The sequence below is a fragment of the Convolutriloba macropyga genome, chromosome 4 (genome assembly GCF_964194025.1).
Source record: "Convolutriloba macropyga chromosome 4, txConMacr16.3, whole genome shotgun sequence".
In the NCBI taxonomy this organism is placed as follows: Eukaryota; Metazoa; Xenacoelomorpha; order Acoela; family Convolutidae; genus Convolutriloba; species Convolutriloba macropyga.
The window spans coordinates 70733709-70746495 of record NC_134471.1 but is presented as its reverse complement, the minus strand read 5'-3'; the positions used below and the strand labels follow the sequence as shown (position 1 = coordinate 70746495).

General features: G+C 34.3%; 2 protein-coding genes across 2 annotated transcripts in view; one reads left to right on the top strand and one right to left on the bottom strand.

Annotated features, from left to right (window-relative positions):
• Window positions 1-12787, top strand: part of LOC142337872 (leucine zipper transcription factor-like protein 1) — a 458027-nt gene that overhangs the window by 10910 nt on the left and 434330 nt on the right. The gene's annotated exons all lie outside the window — the stretch shown is intronic.
• Window positions 1-12787, bottom strand: part of LOC142337868 (testis-expressed protein 2-like) — a 70864-nt gene that overhangs the window by 53500 nt on the left and 4577 nt on the right. The window lies entirely within an intron of this gene.

The following is a 12787-nucleotide window of genomic DNA, read 5'->3' as shown; positions in this document are numbered from 1 at the left end:
GTGGGTGAGAATCGGTATATTCAAAGAGTATTTCTAAATTTGCAATAAGTTGAACAATTTCAGACTCAATATCAGTTGCTACAGGTAGGAACAGAATTAAGCAAAGTAATATGAAAAGAAACATTTTGTAACTTACGTTTATTACTTCGTCTTTTGCTGGTGACTTTTTGATTTCTCCGTCTTCCATTTAATAAACGAAGACAGTATAAGGTGAGTCTAACAAACTCAAGTTAATATTATCCGTGAAAGTAATCTGATATTTTAGCTCGTGAACGTGAGCGGGATTATAGGGTACCCAAAATTTGACAAATTTTGCGTTATTTTTTGATGTTACGAAGAATGCAACTGTTCTCTGTTGATTAGAAACAAAACACTTGTCAAGTGTTACAGTTTTATTTCCGAATTTCAATGCTTTCTGTAGGAGGAATATTCTAATATACGATAGCGGGTCGAATGCAAGGGCAGTAAGAACTTGTGTTTCAAGGGAAAGTGGTAACATAGATTAAGGGTCTACAGTAAAGGGAGCTTCGATGATATCAAGGTCTATTTCGTCTCTGTTGTTCAATTGGAAATGAAAGCATTCAATATGTTCTGGTTTGTTAGGGGCCCAACAAACAATTATTTCTAAGTTTACAAACTGGTCTTTAACGAAGAAAATAACAATGTTTTCTTTTTATGAAATATACGATCGATCAATTGTGGCTGACCTATTGTTATATTTCAAGATTTTATGCGCGATGTTATAAGGACTGTAAGAAGTTGAGAAGGTTGCTCTTGAAGCTATAATCCACTAATCGTTTAGCGGAATATTCATTGATCAGTTGGTGGTTCTAAAACCAAACAAGGGACATTTAAAATGTCTAAGTCAACTAGACTTGAAGAATGAATTTGAACTATAAATTGTTAAGTTGTTGAGGGTTATACTTTCCCCAGAAGACAGCAATAGGGTCTTCGTCAGAGTTAGTAGCAAAGAATACTACAGTTCTTACTTCGTTAGAAATTTGACAACTGGTTAAGGTGTTAAACTCACTATTAAATTTCAGCTTTTGATTTGCCTTAATGGAAACTCTCACAAGTGTATCAGGGTTGATAGAAAGAGAAATAAGAAAACTGTTTTGGTCGAATGAGACTTCGGTCTAATAATAGGATTGATTGTCTTTACGGTGTTGGTGTATTGTGGTGTGTTTAACTGGTGATGAAAGTGTTTAGTGTTGGTAGTGTTTGTTGGGATTTAGAAACTTTCTGAATTGTCAGTCTCTAAAGAGTTATAAACTCCTGCTATAGTTAGTGACTGAGAATTGAATTGAGAATCAATATTGAACTGAGATACCTGGTATATGTGTTGTGGAGATGTGTTGTGACAAATAGTTGGTGTTCACAAATTGAAATGCTTGAAAACTTTTCTAAGTTTTCTGAGTTATTATTTGAAAGGGGCAAAATGTGAAGATGGAATTTGGGACAGAGAAAGAGAGAGAGAGAGAGAGAGAGAGAGAGAGAGAGATGGTTTAGTTAAAGCTGAATTTGAGAGAGAAAGAAGTAATTGATTTCAGAAGGTAACTGAGAAAAGTGATTTTGAATTTGGGTAAGGCTCTTAAATAGTGGTTCTCAGGGTTAAGTTACCATAATTTGTGTGCTCAAACCTGATTGGCCAATGGCTAGCCTTGACAAGTGGCATGTAGCAACGTGATAAATTGGTCATATGACAAGAACATTACGATAATTTTGCAAAATTGAATGCTCAGGATTTGCTGTTTTTATATGTTCTATACGATTAAAATATGTGTCTTAAAAAGGAACTTCTGGTCCGAATTTTAGAAATCGCAGATGTAGGGCTATAGTATAGATGTCAATAGTTGAGTTATGCTAAAAGTAACACTTGTACTTCAACAGAAATTTTCGGAGACTTCTTAGAATTTAATATTGAAAATTGCTAATTTATGTCCTTTTATAAGTAAAAATTAAATCTAAAAAAAATTGTACTAATGAATCGAATTTCAAAAATCCCCTGTGTCAGGCTAGGGTACTATATGTTAAAAACAACTGGATGTAATTCTCAGGGTTCTAGTATTTTTAAATATTTTCGGAGACTTTTTTTGTGTGAAAAATTGAATTATCAAACTTTAGTGTTGAACATCAAGTATAAAGTGCGATATTTTCACTTATAAGTTTGATATAGAAAATTTGCTTGCAACGTTTTGTTTGTTACGTTTTTGTGCATACATGGACAAATTTTGAGTTTCTTATCTGGAGGCGTTCATAAAAGGGGTAACTTAAATTTTGAAACTTTTTCTATAATTTCTATGATTCTGCTGACTTTATTAATTCAAGTTAGTGCAGGATTGAAATGCATGTTCAACTGACTGTTGATAGAAGTGGGCTCACGGACAATATTAAACCGATTTCTACTTGTTCTAGTAGGGGAATTTTGTTTAATCTAAGTTGAAATAACTCTCGTGTTTAGAAGTTGTAATTTTGCTGTGGGTTAATTGTTCAAAAGTGCTCTAATGTTTATTTTAAACATTCCATGGGTCCTTAAACTAGTAAGGTAAGCTCTATTTGTTGACTATGTATATTGCTTAAATGTGCGTTTCCTGGCTAAATTCGATTTTACGTGGTTTGTGGTTTGATTAGTTTGCAAGGGACAAATTTCTGTACTTAAGGTATTTAACTTAGATTAGGTATTTGCTCATGGGGGACTTAATTCTACTTAGCTTTGCTTTGGGTAACATGTGTTTTCAGCGTTAGTTTGCAATAAAAGGTATGCGTAAATGTTAAAAGCGTATGAGTGTTGAACATGTATAGAAGTTATGTGTGCGTAACAGCTTGCAGTGGCGATTAATTGCGCACTTTATGTAGGATTTGTGTTGAGTGGGCTATTTGCTTTTTGCTTTAAACGTTCATACTATACAGTTGATCTCTCTTGACTATTAATTTCCAAAACTTTATTTCTTTCCTCGCCGTTAATTTGAATTTTCTTTTAGACTTTCTTCTTTCTTTTAGTTTATTTTTAATTTTTGTTCCTTCTTTAATTTGTATCTTCTTTATTCCCGGTTATATATATTTATCTTCAGAAATGAGTTGTTATCCTTTTGACTATACGTGCCCTAATGATGAAATGAAGGAGGAGTTGGAGACTGCGAACTATCAACTAACTGTTGATGGATTGGAGTTTACTCCAGTCATTGGTCGTAAGAAAACGGTGCGCCGTTATACTTATAAGGCGTTCCTTAAAACAGGGGTATTCGGCTTAGATGCCCTCAGCTTTTTATTTTTCATGTCCACGGCATTTTGTTATCCACATCTTGCGTTATGGGACGAGGAAGTCTTAGGAATATGTCGAGTGAGGAACAGGTTCAATCCGTGGTCAATGAGGGAAACAAGATGTGTTTCAAAGTGGACCACTGAACTAATCGAATTTTTCTTAGGAAAAGATGTAAGTTTACACCGAATAAAACTATCTTGTTTTATTAGGGTTGTCAATGGATGATAAGGGAGAGAAAACGGTGGGGATAGGCTTTACATAAAGAAATTGTGAAATAGAATGTTAAGGAGGCAACAATTTTAGTTCTTCAAACGATTCCTTGAGCGGTGTTACAAAATGTTGAGGGAACTCAACTATAAGGAATGCCTGGTATTTGAGGAGAAGACGTTGTTGGCTGCCACTGTGAGGAGTCTCTTAGAGCCTCATATGTAGGTGAGAAGGGGAGAGAAAACTGATTGATGTAGTATTTGGTGTCTATTATTGGTTTATAATCAAGCTTTTTCTTTTGATTTTTGCATATATTAGCTTTTTTATGATTTTTGTGCGTAGTGGTGCTTTTTACTATAAAGTTATTATTTAAAAGAAATTTTGTGTCTCTATTTCTTTTTGAGTTTACGTAGCAAGTCAGAGGGAATAGGTTCACCAAAGAATGTAGGTGCTTTTCTATTACGCTGAGGTCTGCTCAATACTTCATTTGCGTCTGGTAAATTAGAAACATTAGGTGAAGCTGTAGGTGTAGAATTATGAGGTGATGATGTGGGGCTATTATGCGATGCTTGGGGGAATAATTTGCGTGTAGCTTTAAACTTACTAGTATTATCAGGTGGGGTAGAAAAATTTTCTTGCTGTGGGCTAATAGGTGAATATATATTTTGTATAGGGTAGGGGGTTGAAATGCGTGGGGGTAGAAAGTTAGAAGAGCTTGTGCCTTGTATATGCGTAGTATTATCTGCTCGTTTTTGTAGCGATTCTAAGCCTGAATCTTTTGTTGGGGTAGCCTCAACGTTAAACTAGGATTAACAGTATATTGTGTTTCTACTAAAGGCCACTGTGAAATAGCAATATGTTGTGCGCCTCTATAAGCATTAGATTTGGATATATTATGCTTATTATATTGAGTATAATAATCATCCGTGTCGTCTGGGACTACATAGTTCTCGACTACTTGTTGTATTTTCTCTTCTTTCGGGTAATAAGGTACTATATGATTTCTATGCACTGTTTTCTTTTCATTTGTTTTATCATGCTGTATTTCATATGTAGTATTAGTTAGCATTCGTTGCACAGTGTAAGGGCCTGAGCGTAGCTCTTGTAGCTTTTTAGACTTAAGTAGTCCTTTAGAGTGATTTTCTAATAGTACTTTTCTACCTTCAGGTATAGGCTTTCCGAGTTTAAATATATTTCTATACTTGTGTGCTTTATTCGTAGTTTGTCTACATTTAGTGTAGGTATTCGAGTATATAGTTCTAAATGTATTTTCACGTTTTAACATTTCGTTAGATAATCTGTTTTGTGACAATTTCTCTATCTTTTTGTTATTACAAGTTCCTTCACTATGTGAGTGTGGCGGTAGATTACTACAATACTCTGATGTGCATTTCTTTTGATTATCTCGTAGTAGTCCTAACTTTAGTGATAGGGGTATTTGCGGTTTTGTTCCGAATAGTATTTCATAAGTGGTATATCCTGTACTGTAGTTTACTGCAGTATTGTGCGAAAATGCAAATTTACTAGTGTACTCGGACCAATTAGATCCACTTTTACTAATAAAATGTCTTAGGTAATTAGTGAAATGTTTATTTTGTACTTCTACTTTGCCGTTAGTCCACGGTGAATATGCAGTTCGGGGGCATAGTGTAATTCCCATTTCGTTTGTGTAGTGAACGAAATCATTACTAATAAAGGCATAGCCGTTATCATGTACTATTTGTTGCGGTATACCAAATGTAGTTATAAAATTCTCTAGTTGATTTACTGTTTCGAGAGCTTCAGCATTCTTGCTAGGGTATACTTGTATAAATCTAGAGAAAGCGTCTACTATTACAAGACAAAATCTATTTCCTTTACTAAGTGGTCGTTAAGGACCTTTATGATCAATATGAAGTGTATGTAGGGGTATAGCTTCCAATTGTCCCAATGGTTCAAGTCTTTGCGTGCTGACTTATTTGTTTGGCAACTTAAGCAATCTAACATTAACATTTCAATCCATTTAACCATACCGGGCCAATAGAAATATCGCTTAACTCTATTGTAAGTTGTGCTTTCTGCTCTATGACCACTAAGTTCATGCGTATGTGCGACTTCGAATATTTTTAGAAATAGTGAAAGTGGTGCACATATCCCAACGTCAAACAAGCCGTCTTCACAAGATTCGGAATAACAGAGTAAATCATATTGACTCTCTAGAAACAACAAGTTGAAATTATTTCTATAAGTTTGTAGTGCTTTAGATTGTTTAATAATGTAGTGCTTTTCTGGAGCTTTGCCTACTTTTAACCAATCTCTAACTTTATCTATCACGGAGTCGTTTACTTGTTCTTCAAGAACATTATCAGAGTCAAGATTAGCGTTTTTGCAAAATCTGTAACTTTAGCTATTAAATCTAATGTATCTGTGTGGACATCTTTTTCTGAGATGTTTTGAAAAGCTTCTGGTTCAATAAGTTTCTTAAATTTTTTCCGTCTAATATAGTCGGCTTTAGCAGATTCTAATTGTTCAATAAGTGAGTTTTCAATATTACCTTCTACTAAGTCTAACCAGTCTTGATCATCGTAACCTTCTCGATCATCGCTTATTTCAGCTATTTCTTCTATCTCGGAATAGTAGTGATTATCATACTCGCTAGTTAGTTCTGAAGTTAATTTCATTATTTGATTTATTTGTGGGCCGTAACGAAAACAATCAGAGAAACTGTGTATAGCATTACAGTGTTCATTTATGTAGTCTGGTGCATCATCTACGCTAAAGTCACCTTCATCATTTATATTAATAAGTTTTTTTCTTTCGACTTTGACTTGAGCAATAAGTGGATAACAGTCGTTAGCTGTTGCGTCCTTATCGTCTTGATGCAATACAGAATAGTTAACTTCTTTTACGTTAATATGAAACTTTATATCTTTAGGTATTACTTTGAGTTCTAGTTGATAAAGTTTAGCATCTGCTAAAGAAACGTTTCGGCTAAGAATATCAGGGAACGCTAAGTTTTTGCCTTCAGTGTATATAATTTGCAAGTTTTGGAACTTAGTTATTACAACTTGATACTTAAAGAAACGATGTGACATTTGTCCTCGCCGTGACCAAAGAAATAGAATTGGCCTGTGATCACAATATAGGTAAATTGGAAAAGGGGATCCAATAACATAAAATTCATATGTTTGTAATGCAGATATTATTCCGCATAGTTCTCTATGTTGAGGGGACATCTTTTGTTCAGCTTTATCAAATACTCTCGAGTTTGCTGATATCATACGTTTTCTATCAGGAAAATCTTGTATAAGAACACAACCTGTTCCTAAATTAGATGAATCAGCATGTACATGAAAGGGATAGTCATTAGAAGGGAATGCGTTAGAAATGTCGTGACAGAATCTTTGTTTAAGGTCTGTGAATACCTTTTCGTGTTCTGGTAACCACTTGAATAATGTTGAATCTTTAGTTAAGTCATATAGAGGTTTTGTGAAAGTTCAAAATATAGGTGTGATAGAAACCCATCATTACTAAAACTCTGTTTTTTGATTCTGGCGTTTTTAGGTTTCTAATATCATCTATGCGCGAAGCAATAGGCGATAGTCCGTCTTTAGATATAACATGCCCTAGAAATCTTACTTTGCGAAAGAAAAACATTGTTTTATCGGGTGCTGCTTTAAGGTTTGCCTTTCGAAGCAAAGAGTGATACTCTTTTACTATTGTGAACATTTCTCGCTTATCTTTAGCTTGTAATAAAGTATCGTCTATGTATGTTATGGCTTGTTTACGCTTTATAAGAGGTCCAAATGCATAACGCATTAGTTTGCTAAAGAAACTGGGTAATGGCTTAAGACCATAAAATCCTACTTGATAGGTGTATTGTCTGCCTCCTACAATAAAACTTGTAACCTTCTGTGTATCTTCAGTTAGTGGTACTTGATTATAAGCTGATGATAAATCACTACTTGTAAATATAGTTCCGGTTATTCTTGTCATTAGAACGTTTAGTGGTTCGAGTGGCCAACTAGAATTACTTGTCTCAGTTATAGAGTTTAGGTATCTAGCATCAATGACTAGTTTTACATAATCCTTCTTAGGTAATATGATAACGGGATTGACAAACCAACTATTCATATCATCGTTTTCATTGAGCTCTCTGATTATTCCTGCTTGAATTAATTCATCCATAAGTTTTTCTAATTTATCTCTGAGATGAATGGGTATTTTGCTTGGTCGTTGCTTTTTAAAGGTTGCGTCTTTCTTTAGGGGTAAATGAAACTTATGCTTAGTTCTGCCAATATCATACTTATGATGTGAATAGACATCATTATCCTGAAGTATTATTTCTATCAACTCAAACAATTCATCATCAGTCAAATCACTTTGCGTGAAATCAAAATTATCTAAGAACCTTTCTAGATGCTCTATGTCTTGAACTGTATTTCTATTTTGCTTAATTACAAAGTCACTAACTGCTTTAGTTATGATTGGGTTGCTTTGTAGTTTATCTCTAAACTTAGGAAACTGGTCGTTGAGTTTAGATCTACATAACTCTTTGGCTTCGGTAGAGAAGTCTGTGGCTAGTTCTCTCTCATCTTCTTTGCATTTTTCTAATAACTCACTCTCAATAATTTCGAGCGCCTCTTCCCGATCTAGTGTATTGGTTTCTACTTTTTGTAGTTTATCAATATCATCTTTGCTTGTATACACATAGATAGTTATTCCTGAATTCTTAAATGTTTGTTCAATTAGAGAAGATATCTCTCTCCAATCCATTCCGTCTAAACCACAAGCTATTTTTGGCATCGCTATACAGCGTAAATTTAGTCCTAGTGCATGATCTCTCATAGCAAGTAGCGTTATTTTGATTGTATCAATTGTTGGCTTTTCATAATGATTAGCCTTAGTGATGAGATTATATACTAAGTTATTATCTGCTCTGAAACTTATTATGTGACCTATATCACAGTTTCTACTTTTACAGTAGTCCTTTAATAAGGGTATTCTTCTGGAGATTGTGTTAGCAAAACCTTCTCTCATTTCTGCATCTGAGGATATCGTGTGCGCTATAGGCATATTAGAGTCAAATATAGATTGGGTACGAAAATCTACATATCTAATGCAAGAATTAGTTTGAATTTGCTGTCCTTCTTGTAAATTGTTTACTACTGTGTTCAGTATGAAGCAACTGTTATGTAAGCAACTGTAATATATCCTCACTTTCGTTTAGTATTGTACTTGTAAATTCGGTACAGTATCTGATATTGTATCTTTGTATAGGTTTGTCGTTTATATCACACATAGCATAACCTATTACTCCTCTATTTATTTGTATTGGGTGATTCGTTTGATTCTCCATGAACATGGGTAGAAATTCTTCAGGTTGTGGACAAAGTGTGTTCACAAAGACTAGGTCAGTTTTTGCAACATTAATATGGGGCATGAAATATGTTCCTGGTGTAAATAAGGTTTGACTGGGGTGCTTTTGCTTGTACAGTTGGGTACTTTTCTGTTGCAGAAAGATCGGTTGATTTATGTTTAAAGCAGTCATTTTAGTTATGTACGGATAATCTTTCTCATTGTTGAGTGAGCCGTAGAAAATTAAATTCCTTTCAGTTTTTAATTCTACTGCGGCTATATCAAAGTGAAGTGCTTTTAGAAACAAATGGCAGAAATCAATATCTATTATGTTCTGTCTCTGTTCCTAAGTGACAAACACTTTATGAGAGACTGTATATTTTCCGTCAGTTTCGAAACTAGATTGGATAGTTGTGTAGCCAAGCATTCTGATTGATGAACCAGTATATGTTTTTGAATCGCAATTAGTATTTTGTAGATGCAAATTTTGTCCAAGGTTTACTAGTGCAAGGTATGTAGGATGATTGATGATAGTTCAAGCTGATCCTGGGTCAATCATGAACTCTACTTCTAAACCACTATTATTTCCGGTGGCAAAGTGATATAAGTTGAGGTAAATTCTTGACTTAGTACTACTTTCTTTAGTAGCGTTCGGAGACTTCAAAAGTTTAAAGGAAAGAAGTCTGTTATAGCATTTACGTAGTCATCGTCACCTTCAACGAAACTTATTTGATTTGGTTGTTGCTGAATATTGTTAGGTTTTGATTGTCTTTGTTGTAGATTGTTATTTCTACTTGGTGTATAGAAGCTAGCACCTTGTGGCTGTTGCTGTTGTGATGGTGATTGTTGTTCAAGATTTGGTTCATTATTTCTATATGTGTTTTTGGGAAGGTTTGTTCGTATGGTTGAGTGAATCTATTGCCATAACTGCTAAATGATGTATTTTGTTGCTGATAGTTAGGCTTGTTGAACCTAGGATTATAGTTTGAGTAGCCACCTCTTGGTTGATAGCCTTGGTTTCTAGGAACATTGAATCTTGTATTGCCTCGGTTATTCTTTCTATAATCATTAGAGAATGTTATATTTGGCCTTCTTGGTTCAACTAGTTCCTTTCTCAATTTGTTAACACTATCATCTATGTTTCTTTGTGCATCTAGAGATGGAATGACCATTGCTTCTGCAATAATCACAAAATCTAGTACTGTTAGGACTGCCTTTTATATTAGGGTCTCTTGGCCTAGAAGTATCTATAGCGTTTACTTCGTTGCTTTTGAAAAGACTGGTTAAATCATTAATTTTGCTCTCTAGTGTTTTAAGTTTATCTAGTCCTGTAGCTCCATTAGGTTCTGTTGTTACAGAAAATGTTAAGTCCTTTACGACTAAGTGATCAACAAACTGTGTCCAAGTTATTGAAGGATTCTCAATAAGTATCTCGTGCGCTTTGCGTTTTAAACCTTGTGGTCTTAGTCCTCTTATAGCAAAATCTATGTATTTCTGACTTCGTTGTCTTTCTTTCTCCCTTCTTATATTGTCATCATCTTCAATACTTGTTGGTATCTTTTCTGGCCAACATCTATCAACTCCACTCTTTATTCTATGTAGATAGTTCTTTATTAATTCTCCTTCCTGCCTGAATGTGTTCTCAACCTCAAGTCTAAATCTAAATTGGTCTCTACCGTCTGTGACTCTTTTTATAAATTCATCTTTTAAAGTATTCCAATCTGTAGCATCTGTGACTTCACTTTCAAACCATTCTAGTGCTGTATCAGTTAAAAGTGAGCCGAATAAGGATTGTTGCCTTTTATCATAGCTAGTTTGTGCAGCGGGTGCTGTAGGCCTAGTTCCTAGTGAAAAGAGTATTTTGTTTTCTACAGTTCCAAAAAGAAGTGGCATCCTGATTAGGATCATTGCCTGAAAAAGATACAAGTGAAAGATTTGGATGTGTTATGGGAGTTTCAGGTGGGGGCGTAACGGCAGGTGGAGGAGTACTACCACCAGGACTGGTCATTGTTTAAAGGACTGAAGTTATTGTATTAAAACTATTTAGGACAGAGGAATAGTTTAATTCTAATTCAAATAAGAATTTAAGTGAGAAGCCCTTTGAATAGTTAAATTACACAAGTTAATTTAATGGCTTCTCTATAATAAGTGAACAAGTTAAATTTAGGCAGGCTTCTCTGATAGTTTAAATGAACAAGTTAAATTGAGATTGCCTTTTCTGTATTAAATGAACAAGTTAAATTAAAGCAGTCTCTCTGTATTAATTGAACAAGTTAAACTGAAGTAGCCTCTCTGAATTAATTGAACAAGTTAAACTGAAGTAGCCTCTCTGTATTAATTGAACAAGTTAAACTGAAGTAGCCTCTCTGTATTAATTGAACAAGTTAAACTGAAGTAGCCTCTCTGGGACCACCATTTATACTGCTGGTCCGTACATTAAATACTTAAACGACGGGGTAAATCGCGGGACCACATGTATAACTTGAGAGTTCAACCCCTAGTTCTACTCTTGGTATATAGTTAAGTGTTAAAGAAAGTTTAATTCTAATTCAAATAAAAATTTAAGTGAGAAGCCCTTTGAATAGTTAAATTACACAAGTTAATTTAATGGCTTCTCTATAATAAGTGAACAAAATAAATTTAGGCAGGCTTCTCTGATAGTTTAAATGAACAAGTTAAATTGAGATTGCCTTTTCTGTATTAAATGAACAAGTTAAATCAAAGTAGTCTCTCTGTATTAATTGAACAAGTTAAACTGAAGTAGCCTCTCTGTATTAATTGAACAAGTTAAACTGAAGTAGCCTCTCTGTATTAATTGAACAAGTTAAACTGAAGTAGCCTCTCTGTATTAATTGAACAAGTTAAACTGAAGTAGCCTCTCTGGGACCACCATTTATACTGCTGGTCGGTACATTAAATACTTAAGCGACGGGGTTAATCGCGGGACCACATGTATAACTTGAGAGTTCAACCCCTAGTTCTACTCTTGGTATATAGTTAAGTGTTAAAGAAAGTTAAATGCAAATATGAATTAATAAGTTATGTTAAACAGCATCAAATATGAACCGAGCATGAAGGGATAGAATAGTTAAAGTTATTAAGACTGAGATAGCACTAGATAGCACAGGTTGAATTATTCTAAGTTGACTTGTAACTTAGATAGAGTTTAAGAGATGTTAAATTATAACTTAGAGAAGTTTAGTTAAACTTACCTGATTTCCAAAATTGTGCTAAGTTAATATGTTATGACTTAGAAAGTTCTCAGTTAAGAACAAGTCACGAAATAATCTAAGTTAAAAAATATCTCAAGTAAGTTGAGGTTGAGCAAGGGAGCAATACGGGAGTATGATTTTAAATCAGAAGTTATCAGGGACCAAAAAGTGTTGATGGTTGAGCGTGCAAGCTCCTTTTCTACTTGCGGACACGTGGTTATCTAGTATCCTATTGGATAAAGATAACAGTGTCGACAGAGTTACCAAGGTTAACTTGGTGTTATCTGTGTGGCGTGATAATATCACGTCATGGTAGTTTTAGTTTGAGTTAGTGATCTTAAAATAGTAGTTTATTCAAAACTACTTAGTAATTTGTTCACACGTTAAAATGGACTTTGTCCAAATCAAGTTTGTGCTTCACGCACTATAACGTAAATTCTCAGAATCGCACTTTGATTATCAAATAGTGTTACTGAGTGTAGCACACTTCAGTACAGTTGCCAAACAGAATAAGCATTCCTTGTTACCTTGCCCCAGAAAAGTTCTTTGATACACTAATGGCGGGTTGAATTAGCCTCCACACAGCCTTCAAAGAATTTAAAACTGTCGTCCTAAAATTTGCCTGAGTTAGAAAACAAAATTTTCAACTAACTTATGCACAGCTGCTAAGTAATATTTAACTTATGAATTGAACTTTGGCACCCAATTGGATTTTGATTTAATCTGTTGGCACACCTAGTTAATTTCGTAACATAACTTTTCCCTGACT